Here is a 6,985-nt window from a genome sequence, read left to right as displayed (position 1 = left end):
AACACATTCATGAACCAGAGCGCTCTTACTAATCCAAGTACCGAATCAACACTCAATAGAATTATTTATCTGCTTCTTTCTCAAGAAGGAATGGATTCCATCTCGTATAATAACATTCCCAGCTACCTATTTCATTATGTCTCCAAAATATAATAAATAGGATTCAGGGTCTCAGAATCCGTACCGAGTAAATCAAAAGACATAAATCCATAAATAGGAGTTTGTTAAGAACTCAGGATTAAGATCATCCTATATATGACCATCGGTAGACTCAATTAGAATTTCTATGCTTAACGGAAATTATTAAAAATTCATATTGTGTCTGTGTCCTTGTTCCACATAATCTTATTATGCGAAATACACTCATTCAATATCTCACCATATTAACATTGCGGATAACACCGTTCCATTCTAAATGGAAATGACATGTATTAATAATGTTTTAATTAAAGATTCTGAACTTTAATTAAATTCATTATGAACAATGTTTTTTATTATTATCCTTAAACATTATCCTCTCGTGTATAACACTTATATACTGTGTTTAAGGTTACATAAACAATCACGGAATTTTCATTTGATATTCATAAAATATTCATAAATATATGCACATAAAATGATGAATAAACTCTTTTATTAATTAAATAATAAATATCCTATTACATCTCATGCTTCTAGAACACTATTCCTAACAGAAATAACAGGGGGATAGGCATTTTTTGTGGTGGCGGAGGAAGAACTTGTTGATTTGCATACTACTCCATAGTCTTCTAAATCCACACAAGCCGATGGTGCTCTGGCATACGAAGGAATGGCCGGTGAAGTGTAGGATACGAAGTCAAAAAGTTGAACATGAAAAGGTATTGCTCTTGGGGTATTTGCAACGTTCCCAATAAATCAAAGCATTGGTCCTCAATGTTTTCAACTTGAACGGACATATTCGCAGATGAATTTATACCTCGAGTCCTACTACTTGTTTCTATCGAACTTACAAGTCGATCCACGGCACGCTCTATAAAGGTCGGTGAGACTCTACGATTATTTTGACTTGACCGTTTACGTATCACTCGTGATGAGGAGCTAACACGTAGTGCGCGGCCTCGCCTCATATCTATATAAGGTATATCCTCACCATCATTGAAACTTGTTGGTCCTCTGTCAATGTCAATGAGGTTGCCGTCACATTGTTGTGGTGGTGGAGGCAGACTATTTGGTATATCATCCTGACCATACTTAAAGGGCCCAGTTGCCCTTGAATTGGCGAACGCATAATAATACAAATGGTAATCCAACAAGGGCTTCCTCCTTGCCCTTTCAACCTCGGGATGGCTCTGCAAATCCACCAACAAATATTTAAAACCATGAGAAAAAGACTCATGGTTAGGTAGCCAGCATATGTAGATAAAAATCAATCAAGCATCAAACTTACATGGATAAATTGTTGCCAATATTCGTCAGTGCAGGTAGGTCTCTTATGAATCGGATCCCATCCAAGTCCGGTGGCAGTATGAAGTAGAAACTCAACATCAAACGTTTTCTTCAGTCTACTAGCTTTTTGTTTGACTTTGTCCCAAGTTAGGGGGACGATAAAATGCTCACTTAGTTGGGTTGCCCATTCAGCATACTTGTCTCGATTTGGTGTGGTACCGGATGAGTGGGCTAAATTAAAGTCACCTAGCCGCTGAAGCAACCCCACCTCTGCTTCGGGGCTCCAATTGACATCTCTATCCCTCCTTATTGCCATCTATTTAGTGGTGAAATCCAATCCGGTCGTAATATATATATATATATATACATTTGAAGCAAAAATCATGTAATGGAAGGAAACGGAATCAAATAGGCTCAGGAATGTGTAACGGCTAGCGTCACCCACATATGGAGCATTATCCTACGGAATGACAACTATGCTACCAATGTTTATAAACACACTACGGCAGCTAGCCCCGATCGTTATTCAACTTACCATAGTACGCATATGCCAATAGTGACATTATAAACTGACAACTAATAATTGTCACACCTTCAAATATCACTCGACATAAGGAGTAAGGCCATTAGACACATATTACGCATCACAGCCATAGCTTGTATGTGCATTAAAGTTTAATTTAGATGAACTAGCACTTGGCAGTGGGTTCACCTAAAACAAAGAAGCAAACAAGAAAACATTACCAAGTATACTCACAATAAGGAAATCTGCATCTCAACAGCTTATTTTTGGCTCGGGTTAGAATTAGATAGGCTTTTTAGACTCAAGGTTTGGTGTTAACACAGGAAAGACATTAGTTATACGTTAGCAACCTAGTTGGCTTGTGTTCTTACATGGTTCATCATAGGTGCTACTCTAATGACTACAGGGGCATATTCATTTCAAACCTGTCACAAGAGCAGGATATTCACAACCTGCTTTTAGGCATTACCTTTATCATTATCTAGTTGTACTTTACATTTTAGCTTGTATCCTATCGTTTCTCCAACTAATGTTTATCATGTGCCTATATTACAGGAACAATTTTAACTTGATAGCATTTACAATGATTCTCAAGGACCTAATCATGTGCCTATATCTCAACGATTCTCTTAGCTAAATTTTGAAAGTTTCTTTCTAATTATGGTGTTTTCTGAGAGATAAACATATATATATATATACATAGTAACATATATACATATATAATCTTCTAATCCCTTGATTTCTTTGCTATTGCCGCCATTGTTCAACAAAGTAATACATATATCATATATGAATTGAGGCTCTTGATTTTTTTTTTTAGAAGTAGTATACTGTACATTTTGCACAAATATAACAGTGGTTAATTGAGACGGGGCCCATTGGTTTCCAATTTACAGTTGAGGAGAAAGGATAAGGCCACGATTTTAAACATCAGTGATGTAAAGAAAAGAACTTCGGTTTCCAACCAATTTAACACATATCCACACATTCATCCCGTAAACAAAAGCAAACCAGAGCAACCAACACGTTTATGGCATATCACATATGCCAAAGTCACCTGAGTTTATGGATGCATATTCAAACCATAGAATATCACGCTGAGGAATAAATGCAAGGATTTATGTACTTACCGAGTTTGAGCCTACAGAGGAGCAACTTTGAGCAGCTTCGAGATTCCCAAAACGCGAGGAGGAATTACTGTGTTTACGGTACCGGCGACGACAATGCCAGGGGAAGGAGCTTTGACGCCGCCGCTGAAGAGAACTAGGTCGAGAGCTAGTCCTCCTACATCGACCTAGGAGGGATGCCCAAGGAGGTTGCCGAACAGAACGGTTCAGAGTGAATTTCCCCGTTTTGGCTGGGGATTGAAAACATGCAAAAGTAGTGTTGATTTTGGGGTTAGGGTTCACAATCTCGGATTTGGGGGAAACTTTTGCTACTTCTCGGTATGGGAATGGATAAAGCTTAAAGGAGGAGATGATGATTTTGGGGCTAGGGTTTCAGATTTGGGGGAAACAACTTTTGCAACAAAACTCATGAAATGGCATAGAAGAAATGGGAACGCCTAAAAGCTTGAAGGAGGAGACGGAGCTTCAAACAAGAGGCTCTTACACGATGGTAAAAAGGAGGAGACGAGGCAGGAATCAACGGTTTAGAGAAGAAAACTTTTACAGATGGGAATCACGTGAAATGGCAGAGAATGAATGGGATGGCTCGAATCTCGGTTCAGTGAAGGAAGAGGACAACCAATGGCTACAAGCAAGGCGTTGCTGCACGCGAGAGCTAAACACTGTGGATATTAATTCGAGTTTCACTCGAATTGAAGGGGGGAGGGTGAACTTGAGTTTGGGTAGCTGACTCGAATTAATGCTCAAGTTACAACATGGCCGAACATGAATTTAGGCTGAAAGCAGAACTCGAGTGGGCCTGAACTCGAGTTTTAGGGTCAAACGAACAGGCCTTATATGTTTCAATTTTTCAGTTAGGTATAGTTATAATTTGTTTTAAAATAGGTCACGACATATATATTTTAATTATTGAGTGTCAATGTGCAAAAATCATTAGAAAGTATTCAGCTTCTACTGTGTATTCTCAAAAGAAAGAAAAAAATCGAAACACGGATGGGCACAACAAAGGTGATTTAGCCGATGAACAAATATGACGCAGTTTGTATATGAGTGGTTCGATTTTGAGGAAAATAAAAATGCATAAATTGTGTTACGTTGAGAGACAATTATTAATGTTGGAAACATGTTCAAGTGGAAGTTTGTGGAGTACTTTGATGGGGTCAAAATTGAAGAATTGGATGTTCAAATTGGTCTTAAAATAGTTGTTCAAGCATATAGTGTCCCAAAAAATAAAGTCGAAGAAGAAATTGGAAAAATTGGAGCACGACTTGGAAAGGAGTTTCATCGGTTAAAGTAGACATATTTTGGGCCAGGATGGGTGGTTACCCATGGTCCATAAGCTGGCCTAGCCCTGGCCAACTTTATTTGGGCTAAGTTGGGCCTTATATTCCGCTAGATGGCCGAAAAAAATCAGTGCGATTTACATATATAAAGAGAGATTGAAATATAGAAAAATTTTTGAAATATGATGGGAATTGCCGAATTATATATCATTAAAATAATGATTAAAAATCATATAAAATATGACATCATGAAAGTTACAGTGTCATTATATCATATTTATAGTATTTTAAAATTTCTGTTGAATTTAAACTCAATATATAAAATTTTGCCATACAGTGTAATTATCTTCAAAATTGATGGCATATACTTAGGCCAGGTCCAGCGCTACTTGCATCTCGAAAAGCTAGCACTGCTTGCAGTAGGGTTGTGGACCCAAAGGTAACTAGGATTGCCTCTGAATAAGGTGGTGGCCTCAAGGTAAAGGTGAAAGTTTGGGTCGCCGGTCCGGCGACTCGAATAGAAATTTTGGGCTAGGCCAGCCCAAAACAGGAGAGGAGTGACCGAACATGGCCCTAAGCCTGAAAGGATTATGGTTGATCTGAAATTTTATAATGTATTTTCAAAAAAATCTTTAAAGAAAGGATGTTTTGGCCGGTTGGGTCAAATAAACATTTAGACTCGAGACCTTAGCTCGCTCTAAACTTATAGCTCTAATTCAAGGTAAGTAAAACTTGGAGTAAGGTGTGAAGAACAAGTCAAGCAACAAATACAAAACATCAACACAGGGTTTGCAAAACTTCAGGTGGAGTGACTTGGAGAGTTGGTCGTGGAGTATTAGAAACAAGTTCCTCATTGATAGTTTCACTGTGGATTTTGTAAAATGCAATTCAACATTTAGAGTGATAAAGTTACAGTCTAATTTCGTTGGTGTATTCTTGTTCAATATAAGCCACGTAAAATAACCATAGTTTTATTTATTGTTTCTTGTAATTTATATAGTAATTTGATTAAATTGTGTTTTTGACCAATCAGTTAAAAGGGATTCGTCTATTAGGTCTTACATGTACGAGGAAATTAAAGACTGAAGTGGGAAAAAAAAAAAAAAAAAAAAAAAAAAAAAAAAGTGGAAGGATCACTAAGAAAATTTTCTAGTGATTAAAATTATGTGCTGAGATTTTTTTTTTGTCGGTGTTCATAAGATGGAATAAAACACAATCTTCTTATAGCTCCAATTATCACATTACTTTTTCGAAACGTCTTTATCATATGCGACATTTTTAGCCTTCTAAATTCAACGCATATTTTTGTTAGCGACGAAATTAGACGTATTCCTGCATTCACGTTGTTGTGTGCTCCTTTAGAAAAGTAAATTGAAAGACCAGCATGTGAATAATCGGGTAAGAGGTCGCTATAGTCAGTGGTTGGATATGACATCATAATCCAATAAAATGTACAAAAAAGTTTAGGGAAAAAGTCAGATTCATTAGGTGTAACCTACGGAATGGTACACATAAATTACATAATATATTGTTGTTCAAAAAATTGATTGGCATGAGATTTGACATTAACAAGGCAAGATTCATGAAAAGGATGTCATGCCTCTAGTTTCTGAGGCTTCGCTTCGCGGATTCGAGTTTTTAATTCGAGCTGAGATGTGACATTTTTTAAGAATTTTTAACTGTAGCAGAAAAAGTTAGATGTGTATTTTTCTAAGAGCTTTTAACTGCATAAACCTAGAACTGAAAATTCGAATCGGTAAAATGAAGGAGGACTGATTAACTAAACCATATTTGAGTCAAATTCATCTTATGGCATATTTCTTAGCATAAAAAAGTAATAAAATTATTGAGATTAATTTTATAAATACTCTCTGAATTTATTCTATGTTTTAACATTCCCTTGATTTTTAAAAAGGGGTTCGAATTGGCATTTTAAAGTATGAAAAGTGATTCAAAAACCCCCTAAACAAACCCTATTTTATAAATATCTCCTTAAATGTTGATTTTATGTCAAATTACCTTTGATCTTCCAAAACATTAGGGGGAGAGGGGAGTTGACACAAAAGTAATAATTAAGGGGCAAGTAAACTTAAAATCAATAGTTTAAGTTTGGGGGCCATATATTTCAAGGGGTAAAATGAACTATTTTCAAACTTTAAGAGGCATATTGAAATAAAGTACAAAGTTTAAGGAGTATTAACGAAATTAGTCCAAATCATTATCGTCTAGTTCAAAAGAAGTACTTATTCAAGGAGTGCACAAAATCAACGAGGGACCACGCCATCTTAATTTGACTAGAATAATTTATAATAATTGCTAATATGTGTAAGGCATGCATCTATTTCTATTATTCAATATCATTACTAACCTACCCCATAATTGATTGCAACATTGAGGAGTCAATTGTCACTTTCTAAGGCCCCTTTACCGAGTCAAACCGTGTTTGCAAATTGGAATGGAAAATAAAATTTTTTTAAAAAAAGGTAATAAAGAGCAAAGCATTCTCATATGATCATTACGGTGGGCTTCTGACTAGGAAGCTTCGTGTTGTTTCACCATTGGATTGTTGTCAGGTTTTGTGTCCATTGGCGACAAGAAGATCTAAAGGAAGGGGCTAAACAAGT

This window comes from Morus notabilis, unplaced genomic scaffold (genome assembly GCF_000414095.1).
Source record: "Morus notabilis unplaced genomic scaffold, ASM41409v2 Scaffold15, whole genome shotgun sequence".
Taxonomy (NCBI): Eukaryota; Viridiplantae; Streptophyta; class Magnoliopsida; order Rosales; family Moraceae; genus Morus; species Morus notabilis.
Note: the sequence above shows the minus strand (reverse complement) of the source record.